The sequence below is a fragment of the Macaca mulatta genome, chromosome 12 (genome assembly GCF_049350105.2).
Source record: "Macaca mulatta isolate MMU2019108-1 chromosome 12, T2T-MMU8v2.0, whole genome shotgun sequence".
NCBI lineage: Eukaryota > Metazoa > Chordata > Mammalia > Primates > Cercopithecidae > Macaca > Macaca mulatta.
In genome coordinates, this window is record NC_133417.1 from 87504089 (window position 1) to 87520042 (window position 15954).

The window sequence follows — 15954 nt, forward strand, 5'->3', positions numbered from 1 at the left end:
CCCTTTAGAGCTTAGTTATTAGATGTGCCATGTGTTTTTTTAGTTCATAGCCATGTATTCACTAGGAAAATTCAAAAAGGAAAGATAGACACAAGTGTAAGAATAGCAGACAGGATGAAGGAAGAACCCAGATACTACTCCCTGTCTCTGCTGTGGCTGACTTCTCTGATAATGGCTGCACCTTTTTCATGGCTCCGGATCCCACTGGACAATCCCATCCCCTGTGACCCCAGTTTCTCCCAAGCAGCCCCTTCCTGGTCTTAGCCCCCACCCCATGGGCTCCAGTGACACACTCAAGTGCTAGGAATAGTAGCAGCTCCCTGCACTTGCTGTCCTCTGAGTTGTTGCCCTCTTCCCTGCTCAATGTCTTCTTTCTTACATTTCCAGTGTAACAAATTCTCTCTAACAAATTCCTTCCAGTTGAAATATCCAGAGTGGTTTCTACTTTTTTTAATAACCCTGATGGATACAAATACTATAGTGGAAAACACATGAGATGAGAAAGGCTGATTTCATGTCTTAATTGTTACTAAGTAGCTAGAAAGTTCCGGTCAGGTCATTCAAGCTAGGGTTCATAACGTTGTTTTATGGCTCAGAGCTCAAAGTTTAAAGTGAAAGCTCTCTAACTCACCTTATGAACAGACTTGTCATATTAAAACTCTCTGTTCCTCTGTAAAACATACTGACTGACTTTCGCAGCACAGTGAAAGGCCAAATCTGTGATCTTTTTTCCAGGAGTTTATACTTCTGTTCCCACACCGTAATTTATGTTCTTACCAGCAGTCGGTTATACTTATTCCAAGATCTATTCATGCCAGTTGTTAGTATAATTACATAATGTAATTAGTAAGTGACAGAGGCCAAACTTGTTTAGTGATTTCTATCATACAGAGTTTTAAGAGGACTTTTACTATACAGAGAAGAAAGATGGAAGCGACCTTTTCGAGTACTATAGAGTTTGTGGAGAACAACCCATTGCTCCCTTCATCCCCTCTGTGGCTGAGGAAAGTTATTTTAATCGGTTCTCCAGCTCTGGTCTTTCAACCAAAAGTGTCTCCCCTCGTTACTGAAGCAAGTGTTGTTGATAATCATCTCTTGCCCGAAAGTGGCTGAGCTCCTGATAAGCAAAATAACAAGCAGCAGCAGGCGAGAAGGGGCAGATCAGGAGCACGAAGTGCCAAGAGTCCAGCCTGCATTCCCATTGTGCTATTGCTAGGATGCACCAGGGTGTCTGATACACAGCTAGACAATGGAGAAGGTAGCAAAGTTAAAGCCATTTTGCTTATATTCATTCCAAGAGACCACTCACGGGATGGATGTACCCCAAGAGCAAGGCATTCTTGGTGGTCCATCTGCTGTGGAAGGAAAGAAGGTAAAGATAAAGCTGAGACTAAGATGGATATCCCCTATCAGAGGGCTGTGCATCAAAAGGTCCCTATAAGGCCCTGTGAGGAAGCAACAACTGGGGAAGGGTGATAGCACTTGAAAGCCACATGGATAACGAAGCATTGATCACTCACAAAGGAACAGCAACTTCACCACTACCCATGAGGAGTGGTTCTCATCCAAGAACAAGAGTTACAATCAACCAAAGAGATTCCAGCCAACTTGCTGTGTGTCGTTGCCCTGTTGTTGGTTCCTCAAAGGGCAGATCCTGTCATTCCCTCTTCTTCCTTGCCAAACCACTATCAGAGGAACAAGTATGGAGAACAAGAAAGGATTCACCTAAATGAAACATTTTATTAGCTCTAAATGACAGGGTGTTATAGAATTGAACTGAAATAATCCTAAGGAAGCTTACTACTACAGAGCAGAAGATATGGTTAACTTGAAAGAACTACCACCTAACGGACATTAGAAGTTATTAAAAAGTTCACTCATTTCCTGTTTTTACCTCCAAGTTGATATTTCATCAAAATGGTTACTTTCACATTTTTTTTTTAGTTCTTTTTTTTTTATTGTGCTTAACTTTTATTTTCTTTTTTTTATTATTATTATACTTTAAGTTGTAGGGTACAGTGCACAATGTGCAGGTTTGTTACATATGTATACATGTGCCATGTTGGTGTGCTGCACCCATCAACTCATCATTTACATTAGGTATATCTCCTAATGCTATCCCTCCCTCCTCCCCACCCCACCCCACGACAGGCCCCAGTGTGTGATATTCCCCATCCTGTGTCCAAGTGTTCTCATTGTTCAATTTCCACCTATGAGTGAGGATATGCGATGTTTGCTTTTTTGTCCTTGCGATAGTTTCCTGAGAATGATGGTTTCCAGCTTCATCCATGTCCCTACAAAGGACATGAACTCATCCTTTTTTATGGCTGCATAGTATTCTGTGGTGAATATGTGCCACATTTTCTTAATCCAGTCTATCATTGATGGACATTTGGGTTGGTTCCAAGTCTTTGCTATTGACTTTCACATTATTTTTTATGGAATCAAAAAAAAAATGATTAAGAGGCACTCACAGCTAACTGAAGTTAGTGCTCCTTCAGTAGACAAACTCAGTTTACAATTTTTTTTAAATAAAATTGAAAGTATATTAGTGATTATTCAGGGTAAATACATCTAAAAATAGGATTTAACAAAAAGATCCTTCATTAACAGCCCTAGTTAATCATTGCATTTGCAAAATACAAAAGGAGGCATGTGCACATCTTGGGTGCTGGGTTTCCATCTCATTGTTGGGTTCCTGTTCTAAACGACCAGCCTACCCTTTCTGATCTAGCACTCTTTTGCTGTCCATATGTGTGTAGCAGAACTGTCATCTCCTAAAATAAATCTACCCCCACAAAAAAGAGAACCAAAGAGAATTTTTAGGAAACCAACCAAAGTTGATGTGTTTTAACCCTCCATCTTACGCCTTCCTGCCTTTGATGATGAGCATAAGATATTTTCTCCATGAAAAGACTCCAGACAGGAACTAATTAATTAACAACATCAGAATTTATTTCATCTAAGTTGTTTTTATTAATCAGGCCAGGTTAACCAACAGTACTCAGTAAATACTAATTAAAACACATAAGCTATGCAGACACTTGACACATTCTTCATATCGCATAGGAAGTGTGCATAGGCAAATATCCTTTAAAAAAATAAATCTAGATTTATTTACACTCAGGCAGACTAGGCTGATGCCTTTGTAATGTAATTTGGCAGTTACCAGAAGGCCCACTCTGACCAAAAATCTCTCAGAAATGTCCTGTGAAATAGCCAGAAATTTCTATGACTAGAATAAATACTAATATATTTATCAATTATTACTCTTAATGGCATGGTGTGAATGAATTGATAAAGTAATTATTTCCCGGTTCTCTGAGAGGTTAGTACCTAGGACAAGGAAGTTTTGAAGAAAAAAGTTAAATAGCCATTTTTATTGCAACAATATCGAGAAACAGAGAAGTAGGGTCTGAGGGAGATGTATAGATATGGGAATTGCTTACACTAAAATAAACTCACAATTTTTCCTGGGACTGGAATTTGGTACCATTTAATTCCTATCACAAGTTTAAAATAAACATCTCCTTTCCCAAGTTTGTGCTTTTTCCCAAGGAACTGGAAGACAGAAAAAGATTTGCTTTTACTCTCATCTTGAGTCAGTGAATATAATATTTGCTCAGACACCAGAGGTGAAATAGTGGACAGCAGATCAGCGCCTAAGGAAACCCGTGTTCCAGATTCAGTTGTTACTAACAGAAAACAGCTGGTGTTGCCTTTTTTTCCCAAGACCTCCTGAATAGTTCCTTGACTTTCAATTTTTGTTTCTAAAGTACCTGAGCCAAAACAACGGCAAGCTTGATTTTTAAAATAGGATCAGTGACAAATGCTGAAATGCCAAGTCGCAACGCACAGGATACGACCAAATAAAATGCAAGAAGGAATTTGGAAGGCAGATTAGGGGAATGTGGATCCCAATCTGTGCCTGACAACTGCTCTCAATAAACTGTGCCGAGGTCAAAGAAACATTTGGGAGTTTATTCAAAAACACACACAGACCAAGGAGACAGATGCTGCTTTTCCACAGATTTTTAAGAATTTTTTTCTTTTTTAAATAAGGGGGCTAGAGCACTTCCCAAAATTATGGATTTCTACCTTTCTCTGTGGGTGAGATTTTTTCTCCCATTGACTAAATCTTTATCTGGGGTAGGTGAGGGCCCTTTGGTAATCCCCTAGTTCATGCAACACTAGTATATTTTCCCCACTTGGAACCAGATTCCACTCGTGGTTCTGCATTCCCTCAGATAGGTCATGCTAAGGTCAAACAGCAATTCCACAATGGAAAAACCACTACATGTCCTCTAAATGTGTGCAGACCAGTCCTAAAGAATGTTCCATGTGGATAATCAATTAAGTATTTTTGATAATCACAATTTGTAAGACTAACAGGAAGCAGAGATGTGTTTAAGATGTTAAGCCCAGTTAATAAGCTTAGAGTATGCAGTGAAGGTAAATGCATATTAGTATATATACATCATAACAGAAATTAATATTTATAAACTACCTTGCAGTTCTCAAGTATAATTCACTTTGGATTATAGAAGTTTTGAATCCCTCAATCATCAATGTTTCCATTTCCCTTGAAAACATCACTTTTACGGAGAAAATCTTTCAAAAAATTTTGAAATATATTTGAATAACCAAAAAATCTTGAAAAAATAATAACAAGCACAATTTCTATTGCATGTTTTCATAGAAGATAAAATTCTACTTTAACTTACTAACCAGAATTATGTTTCTATTGATTTAGATTTTGTCTCTTTCAAATTACAAGAATTGATTATGCAAAAAGGCACAAAACCAATAATTCTAAAAGAACATAGGAAATTAAAAAGTCATGAGTTTCACATAAATCAGGAGTTAATGGTAATATAATCAGCAATATAGTATTGTATTATGCATAGAATGTATAGCATATTGAAGAGGGAAAGGGTGAATTAGGAAATCAAAATATGATTTGCAGATCTCTGGAAAATGTCTCCAGATTTGAGCAAATTGTGTACTTAAATAGGAAACAAATGCCTTTTTCTGTCTAGATTATATTTTGTTACAAATCATTCACTATAAGTAAAGGCAAAACTGAGGAACTCTCTTCCAATTTAAATAGACATATAATACAGAAGACAGAAGCAACATCATTATTCTAAGTACATATTCTTTTCATTCGTTCACCAAGCTATTAGGGTTCTTTCAATGAAATAGTGTTTTTGGACATATTTGTGTGTGTATATGTTTATGTTACTTATAGGCAGGGTTATTAAATAATTTTACTATCTGTATTATTTAATTCCATTTTATAAATAGTAACATTTGGTTAAGGTAAATTGATATACAAATGAAATCAAGCAGAAAATCTGGTTATTCTCAATGTAGTTATTATCTTTGTATCTTGCTTAGCTTTTCGCTAAGACATTTTTATTTTCTCATTCATAGTCATTCAAAGTTATTAGATTCTTCTAGCCATCACCGAAGAAAAAGAGGAACATTTTTGTCTTGGAGATTCCTAGAAAAGAAGTAGCAAATTTCTGACCCCAGATATCCAAGATAATCAAGACCACCATTAGAATCCAGGTTCTACCTCTGATTAGCCTACTAGAGAATTCCTCCTATAAATAAAGAAAGGAACTGTGAGAATGACATGTAACTAGTTGAATTTGTCTTTTCCCAGTCCAGCAAGAATTTCCTGAACTCTAAACAAAGGTGTTAAATATGATGAAATAAATAATTAATTAGTTTCAAACTTAGTCTGGAATAGATTAATTCACAGGGCACTTTGCTAGCCTTTCTATTTGGTTATTACAGCTGTAATAAAACCCCATTCTCCAGTGAAATCATGCTCTGGGCAACTATTATACTTCTCTGGCACAGATCATCAGAATTCAGGGCAATTCCAGCCAAGCCAGACTCTGTTAGCCTTATTCTACTACTCAGCTCTGAAATACTGGTTAAGCAAGTACTGGTGATTTTAAGACCGTTAATTCCATTATAGTGAAGGAAAAAAGGAATAATATGTTAATGAATGATTACCATGCTCCAGTCACAGTTCTAGGTGCATGAGACACATTACTGTATTATTCAGGATGGCCTCACTGTTATAACACAGACAATACAATAGTTTTCATGCCTTAACAATAGGATTCTATACCTCTGTGCCAGGCAAAAGATCAATGAGTGTGTTTGGTGGGCAGCTATCACGAGCTGACTCAGGAATCCAGAATTGTTTCCACCTTGTGGTTCCACTATCCTGTAGAGAGCATCAGAGTCTTCTGTTGGATCTTTTGTGTCCATATGGCAAATGGGGGAAAAAGGAGCATAGAGGCAAGACCTTGAAATGGTATGTAAGTTCTGTTCACATTCCTTCAACCAGAAACAAATCACAAGGATATACCAAACAGGAAGGGAGCCTGGAAGTATAGTCTACCAGTGTACCCAGGGAAAAATGAAACAGATTCTGAGAATAACAGGCCAAAGTTTCCTACAATCAGCAAATTAAAAAATATATATATATTCTCTGACCTTTAGGAACTTACGTTCTATCTGGGGGAAACAAATGATTAGAAATAGGCATAATAAATTATAAATTGTGTAATCTATTATAAAATAATAGGTACAATTGGGGGGTGCAGAGAAAGCTCAGAGTAAGGTAAAAGGGAGAGGTATCTTTTGACAACAGCTATAGGTAGCTGTGGCAGGGTGGAGGATGGATCACTGTCAAAGAGTCAATCAAAGGAATGAGAGGCCAATTATTGGAGAAATCACCTTTGCCAATAACGGGATAATGTTGGAGAGAGTGATGGTGATCCAGAAGCTAAAATCATAGCGAAATGGGGGCTTGGGGCTGTCCCGTAAACTGATAACAGTAATGGAGAAAAGCAGTGGGGGTCATGGAATTTGGAGTTTTACAGGAAAGAAAAAGAATGATCTGAAAGCAGCAATGAGGAGAAAAGAGAATGCCTACTCCTAACTTCAGGTCCAGCTATGTAAGAGCTGTGGAATTAAAAGCAGCCACCACTTGAGAGGGCTGCAGAGAAGGAATGCCTTCTTGTGAGAGACCAGTTCCCCCTAGAAAGCATTCTTATAGAAAGAATGTCAATGATATCAGGATTTTAGGAAATCTGGAACTTTCTATGGTGACCAGTATGAGGAGAGATAAGTGGCATACTGAGATTTGTCCTGGTGGAGTCAGACTGAAATGGTGGCAAGTCTACAAGTGTCCGGGACAGTAAGGAGTGAGGATTGGCAACTCACTCTTGACCCCTGCTAAAAAATAAAGGTAGATAGAAGTCTTAGGATTAGGTTTTCTTAAACTGAGTGCTTGACTTCAATCTGGACCTCTTTTAAGAAGGGTGAGTTTATACCAAGTACAGTGTCTGTTTCTATACCAAGAGAAGCTAGAGATTACTCTGGATGAAAAGGTAAAAGTCACAGGCGTGTGTGGTCTTGATCCAGAATGTGGCCCCCTTTTGACTTCCAATGATCACTACCAGCCAGCCATCACATAGAATTATTTGAATCCTTTAAAAAGTATTTTAAAAGATATGCTATTTGTTTTAACATTTCATTTTTATCAAATAATGAACCCAAATATTCCTATTACCTCTCCAAAAAGTCATATTGGGCCTCAGTATCACTTCAGTTTTTTACATATAATGTCTTTCCCAACCTATAACATATCTTTCCAGGACTCTCAAAAACAAGGAGAAAAACAGATTCTAAAGAAAGCATGTTAGCACAAGCAACTCCCCAAATTTTCAACTCTTCCTTCACATGCTCTTTCTTGACACAGCATTCCACTAGTTATTCAACAAGGAATTGTGAGCAGCCATTGTACCAGGAACTGCACTAGGCAATTGTTTATAAAACAAAAACTATACAAAGATGTTTTGCTTTGTTGAGACAGAGTCTCACTCTGTCACCCAGGCTGGAGGGCGGTGGCATGATCTCGGCTCACTGCAACCTCTGCCTTCCAGGTTCAAGTGATTCTCCTACCTCAGCCTCCCAAGTAGCTGGGATTACAGGTGCATACCACTACACCTGGCTGATATTTGTATTTTTAGTAGACACAGGGTTTCACCATGTTGGCTGGGCTGGTCTCGAGCTCCTGACCTCAGGTGATCCACCTGCCTTGGCCTCCCAAAGTGCTGGGATTACAGGCATGAGCCACCACGCCTGGCCTACACAGATTTTTTTTAAATAAAATGTTGTCTTTCTCCTTGAGGAACTAACTCATAGTTGGGAGCATGTGGAGATATGATTACAGCTCAAGGTGTTAAAACGAAAACATATACCAAATGCACTGGAGGAATTGCAAAAAGAATGATTAACTTGCCTGGGAGATATTGAGAGACTTCTCACAGGAGGTTTCATTTAAACTGGGACTAAAAGTATGAGTAAGGCATTTTCTAGATGGAAAATGAGAAGACAAGCATTCAGTCAGAGGTACAAATGCGCACACAGAAGTGCAGAGCCATCTGCATGACAGAGTTATGTATATCTGTATAACACATTTAGGGGCTATAAAGAATCCCCATGTGTCTAGAATGGTGAGTGCGTGCTAAAAAGTATCAGAAGACTTTAGACAGTCGAGGCCAAAGCCTTGAGCACTGAAGTAAAAAACTGACAATGAAAATCATCACAGAGTGTTTTAGGTAGGTGGGTTATGGGATCAGGTTTGTATTTCAGTAGATAACTCAACTTTATAGTGGAGAGTTTATTACAAGGCACAAAACTCCAGGCAGGTAGACCAGTAGAGAAAGGACTATAATACTTAGATGAAACACGAGGGCCTGAAGGAAGGCATCTCTCAAAGGAGTCACACCATTTTCCTTTGACTAAATTTAACCTACAATTCGAAGAGATCATTTGTTTGGAAACCAAATTTTCTAAACTATTTCATATTCCATTTTAGTGCTTTAAATTAAAACTAATTTTAAATCCATCTTTGATGAAACTCCAGTCACGATTCCCCTTCTGAAGTCTAAAGGTACATAAAAATACATTTCTTACTGATATAAACATAGAATCACAGATTCTCAGGGCTTGAAAGTTTTACTTCACTTGGTTCACTATCCATCTGATATTGGAAGCCTTTCTAAGCTCTCCTTGCCAAGCTATCTTCTGGACCAGGCTTGATCATCTCCAGGAATGAAGTATCTAGTGAGGTGGTGAAGGTGTGGGTTCTGAAATTAAGCAGACTTAGATTTGAGTTCCTATTTCATCACTTCTACTGTGAACTTTGGCGAGTTAGTTAACTTTTTTCTCAAAGCTTTATGCTCTGTAAAATGAATATAATATTATTTAACTCATAGAGTTATACAAAGGAAATAATGCATGAACAGCCTTCAAAAATGTTTCATAATGTTATCATTATTTTTAGTCATGTCATTATTATTATTACTTTCCAAGGCATTCATCTTCTAATGTTGGATAGCTACCTTAGAAATTTCTTCATTCTGTCAGTTCATAGAAAAATATGATTTCATAATATAATTTGGCAAAATAAAGTCAGTATTCCATTAGTGGTAAATCACCATAAAATTTGGAGGAAACTCTTTGAAAAGGATTTACACAGTCTTATCGATATCTTCTCAGGATTTCAAGACATCATTTCAAAAGGGTAAACAGAGAAATAGTTGAAATATTGACTCTATAAAGCCCTGTCAGTAATATCTGTCTCATAACACTCATATAAACTAAAGAGATGTGAACAAACATAATCTGTTACCTGACATCACTCCTGGGCAATGACTCAAATGGCAAATTTAATTACAGTAGCACTCACAGTAAACATTCCCTGACTTCAGAGCTTTCTGTTGACAGAGGCATTCTAGACAATAAACAGAATCTTAACCAAAAAAGGATTTTATGAAGCTTTTCTTAAATTCACAACAGCTTTCCATGCTACCTGAGTTAATTACATCATTCAAACACATTGTCGGTGAATGTTTGTGTCAAGATACTCTGAGCATTTGATAATAGAAGTAAGATAACAGAATCAAGATTTCAGGACCTACAATAAAATAACTTCTAATCTATGTGGATGCCACCTGCTATAACTAGTAAATTCTGATATATGTAAATGAACCTCTTTTTTCATGTAAATTAACCAATTCTTTTTTAAAATGTCTTTTATGTTATAGTGCAGTGAAAAAAGTCAACAATCTTAAAAATCTCATAACCCTTTCTTCACCATTTAAGAATATGTACTAAGAATGCATATATTTTGCACTGAGAAAATTTTGCCCAGAACATATTCTCAGAAAATGTTTGAAATGTCATTATTAGTTATCAGGAACATTTTAAGATAATATTCTTTAAGAATGTCATTGTTGGCTGGGTGTGGTGGGTCACGCCTATAATACCAGCACTTTGGGAGGCCGGGGCAAGCGAATCACCTGAGGTCAGGAGTTCCAGACCAGCCTGGCCAACATGATGAAACTCCCATCTCTACTAAAAATACAAAAATTAACAGGGTATGGTGGCAGGCACCTGTAATCCCAGCTACTCGGGAGGCTGAGACAGGAGAATTGCTTGAACCCAGGAGGCAGAGGTCGCAATAAGCCGAGATGTCGCCACAGCACGCCAGCCTGGAGACAAGAGGGAAACTCCATCTCAAAAAAAAAAAAAAAAAAAAAAAGAGTGGCATTATTTTGACTTAAGATAATCTACTCTCTTGGATGGATAATTAGAACTGTGTGCACTGGTGAATTGAAGAGGGAAACAAAAAAACTCATTGGAAGAAAATCAAAAAAATGAAGGGATTGATGTACATAAGATCTGACAAAAGAAAATCAGAACTGACCATATTGAAATTATTTGAGATGGTAGCTACAAACACGGAGCAAGAAAAAACCTTTGGAAAGAACTATTCAGACCACCTAAAATTTCCCACCAAAGATCCACCAAAGAAAACATGGCAATGAGGCTGAGATCTGAAAGATAATTTGGCTGTTGGGGTGGTGAGAGAGGAAGAGAGAGCCACAGGCAGCTAGGATATCGTGACTTTTCAGCTTACTTGTAAGCAGTTAAATTGGTTTACAAATTATTCTATATAGTGTTAACTAAACTTATTCTGAGAAAAGGCACAAGTGTCTTAAAAATACTCCTATAAATAAATTAAATAATAAGGACAGTATAATAATGATGCAAGCACCAGAAAACAATCAGAAACTAAGGAAGCTAACCCTCCTATTAGGAAATGTTCCTCAATGGCCATACTGGGACTTGAAAGCAATGTGTCCAATCAGCCCTTAAACTTTTTGAAATTATGGAGACTATAAAACAAATTTACATGAACTTTCATTTATGATGAATGCACTGCCCTAATTTTATTTCTTAAAATATTATCTAGTGTACTTAAGAAGCCATAACTAGAAAGATGACATTTTAAAATATGTTCATGCCATCTTCATCTCAGCCTTTTCAATTTCTATTTCTCTGTTTATTTTATAATATATTAGGTACTTCATATAGTAAGCCTGGTACTTAATCACTAGGACTATAGTACATATATATTGTTAACTAATAAACATTGGTGATGCAGCGAATACACATTTTCACTGAAAGCTGAATGCTAGAATTGATATTTACCCAAAGCCAAGTATTATCATCATGGAGAGAACACCTGGAATTAGAATAAACAATTATTAACACTGTCACAAAATTAAGTTGATCTTCTCAAATTTATGTAATATTCTCATTTAATATACATATTAATGACTACACCGGGCACGGTGACTCATGCCTGTAATCCCAGCACTTTGGGAGGCCGAGGCAGGTGGATCACTTGAGGTCAGGAGTTCAAGATGAGCCTGGACAACATGGCAAAACCCTGTCTCTACTAAAACTACAAAAATTAGCCAGGAGAACCACTTGATCCCGAGTGGTGGAGGTTGGGGTGAGTGAATATTGCACCACTGCACTCCACCCTGGGTGACAGAGTGAGACTGTATCAAACAAACAAACAAACAAAAAGAATAAATTAAATGTTATCAAAAATATTTATTTCAGATCATTAAAAATTCTAGTGCTTGCTTTTCTAAATTTTTATATTATTGTCTGAATATAATTTATCAGCACTGTCATCTCTAGATTATTTCAGCAATCACTGTTTACAGATTGTGGCCCATTTAAAAATGTCTCTAGGCTGGCACGGTGGCTCACACCTGTAATCTTAGCACTTTGGGAGGCCTAGGTGGGCAAATCGCTTGAGCCTAGGAGTTCAAGACCAGCCTGGGGAATATGGTGAAACCTCATCTATACAAAAATTACAAAACGAAGCCAAGTGTGGTGTCATGCACTGGTAGTCCCAGCTACTTGGGAGGCTGAAGTCGGGAGATGGCTAGAACCCGGGAGGCAAATATTTCAGTGAGCCAAAATCATGCCACTGCACTCCAGCCTAGGGAACAGAGCAAGACCCTGTCTCAAAAAATAATAATAAAATAAAAATAAATAAATAAAATAAAAATGTCTCCAAATTTCTCTGTGCACAGAAAAATATTATTCAGAAAACAACTTTTAGCAGCATATTTCCTAGAGATAATTTTATGAAACATCCATAGTTTGAACAAATCTTACAAATCTTTCATCATCAACTACTGAAAGTGGCTAGCAGCTATAGCAATCATAAGTTTTCTCTTGAAATTGTAACTGCCATGGCCACAAAACTTTAAGAACTTCTCTTTATAAATTGTTATAAAATCTGTTATTTCAAAGTTTAATTAGTGAGTACAAAATGTGTTTGGGGTAATCCATTCTTCTCCTAACATAGTTCTTCATATTCTTATAATAGTTTGAGTTGAAAATAATTTATTACTGATGTATATAATTTTGTAGGATTTTCTTTCCTGTAAATTTTGAGGAGATAAGTTTGGCATCCTTCTGTTATTTCATTCTCATTGGATGTGCAGGATTCTCAAGGAAACCTTACAACAGTTTGACAACTCTTTTTTTTTTAATAAGGCAAGTACACCAAAAGAGTCCACAAAGATTTGAATTATGATATAATCTAATATATATTATGGCATTAAGATTTAAGATTTATTAACACTGTCACAAAAATTAAGTTGATCTTCTCAAATTTATGTAATATTCTCATTTAATATACATATTAATGACTACTCTATATCTCTACTTAGTTCTTTGACAGTTTGTAATAATATAAAATAACACAAAATTAAAGCTTATACAATCATTATTTTACTTCTAGCATAATATGCTACAGCCATAATTGCCTTTAATCTATGTAAAACCAGGACTGTTATAAGAAGTGAAAGGTACAAGATTATGTCACTCTTTTCCTTTCAACAAATATATAGTCAACTGCAATTTTAAAACATCTGACAATGGAAACTGTAAAAGTGAAACAGCTAATAGTTCTTTCATACTGCATGACAAGAGAGATTTATAAAAGCCATGCCAAAGAGAAAGGATTTGCAAAAATAATAAATGTGCTTTCCATTTCTCAATAAATCATAGTGTACAGTATTTAAACTGTCAGTACTCAAATCATGCAGTCTTCCATAAAAGAAAATGTACTCTTCCTCCTGGCTCTGTTTGGGAAAGAAATGTCTGCAGATCAGAATGTGAGCTTGAATCAATGTCAACATTTATTCAATCTCAGTGATTCCAAAAGACTGTTGAGGAACGTTTTGTTTTCCTCCTTGCCAGGAAACAAATTCTTTGATCATTGTTAATATCAAAGCCTAAGCCTAAATCCAAATGGAAAACAAAATGGTAATTTTAAAGGACTTACTGTTCTCAAACTTTGAGAATACCTCAACCAAAGACAGCTTTTTAAATCATATCACCTTAATTTATCTTGACTCCTTATATTTGCCCAGTGATCAGTTTTTTAAAAAACCATTGTGACATTAAAAATCAAAGGCTGAATAAGTAAAAAGCTGAGACAAAAACCTAATGCAAAATTTCCAAAGTTAACTTTGAAAAGAAGTAAAGGCTGCAGATCTGGAATCCAGAGAACAAGGGAGACTGATATAAAATGAAATCAGGAATAAGCAGTGGCTAGATTATACAGAGGTCTGTAAACTACAGTAAGAAGCTTGGATTTTATTCTAGGTTAAATTAGAAGCCATGGGAGAGTGTTTTTAAAACAGAAAAGATATAATCATGATTTTAAACCATCACTCTGACCACAAAACATCCATCAGCACAGCTAAAATTACAAATACTGACAATAGTAAATGTAGACGAGGGAATAGAGCAACCAGAATCCTCTGACATTGCTTGTAGAAATGTAAATGGATAAAATCACATTGAAAACTACTTTACGGTGCCTACTAAAGCTGAACATAGGTATACCCCATGGCCCAGCAATTCACTCCTACATGTATTTCCAGTAGAAATGCATACATATGTTCAATAACAAGATACTTAATGGAATGCTTGTTATAGCATTATGCAAATAGCATCAAACTGGAAACTACCCAAATGCTCAACAGTGCAATAAAGTGTATCATATTCACACAGTGAAGCACTATATGTACAGCAAATAGAATTAATCATTTACAACTAAACAAAACAGGATGAATCACACAAGTATCATCGCGCAAAAGCCAGTTACAAAAGAATGTTATTGAATGAATCCATTTAAATGTTTTAAAAACAGGCAAAGCTAACCTATATTTGGAAGAGACAGGATAAGGGTTACCCTTGGTGTGGGTAGGGAGCGGCCAGTGACTGGAAGGTAGTATGTGGGGAAAGAGAAGCAGTAAACACATTTTCTTGGTGGTAGAGGGGTAGATGAAGAAGGGATAGGGATTCTTGTCCTGACTGGTGATGTGTACATGAAAAGCACAGAATCAAAGGGTCCTACTTTGCAGCCATCTGTTACAATCTGCCTTCGATATGTCTGGTTGAACCACTGGTGATAAGAAACACAGTTTATAAGGGAGACTACTTCTTTTTTGGAAGAAAAAAAAAAGAATCTAATACTCACATGCTATTTATTAGAGTCAAAATTTTTTCTAGTTATTCTCTCCGAAACATGAAACAATCCACTTGAATTTCTAGTAAAAGTTCTTCCAGGGATTGAACACAGAAAATTTACTTTGTCCTCAGTTTTTCTCTAGGTCAAACAACTCAGCTCCTTGATCCACTCTTTGTAGAAATTATCACAGACACTGCCCACCATCACCGTTACCACCCCCCATCACCGTCACCACCCTGATAAGCTCTCATCTGTAAATATTACTAAGAAAAAGAAGAAAGAGAGCAGGAGTAACTTGGATCAGACATGTAGACACGCAATACAGTATGGAATTATGAGTTCAGGGAGCCTCAGAGCTCAGTGATTTCAGTGAGATGCAAGAGATTTCAAGGGTGGTTCAAGGTAGTTTCCAGATCTTCTGCTTGACATTCTTATTCTAATTCACTTGCTTGTTTTCACACAGGCCATTAATGCTCTCTCATCTACAAGCCTTCCTTCATGTGTCACAACTATATTCTCCCTCCATTGAACCACAACAAACCTTGGTCAGAACCTTAGGTTAAACTTCTCCTGTTTTAAATCAGTTCATTTCCCATAGATATGGGAAATGAATCTATCTACCTGCCATACTTTCGACCCTACACCTTCTAATACTGTAATTTTTAAGTTATATTTCATATAAAACAGGTAAACTTCCTAGTCATCAATATTTCAAAATAATTAACAATGAAGATTAAAAAGAAAAGAAAGAAGACAGGAAATAATGGAGGGGAAGATTTCAGTAATTTTACATTACAAATATATATGATTTGTTTTAATAACATATGCTATGCATAATATAAATTATATAATATATTTATCATACCTCGTATGAAACATGAAATAAGTAAATTATATTAGATTTTAAATATTTCTTTCTAGTTTCTCAAGATACGGTTTCTAGCATGGAACTGGAAAAGGCTTCAGTGTTAGTTATTTATCTGATAATATGTCTTTAAAGTTCT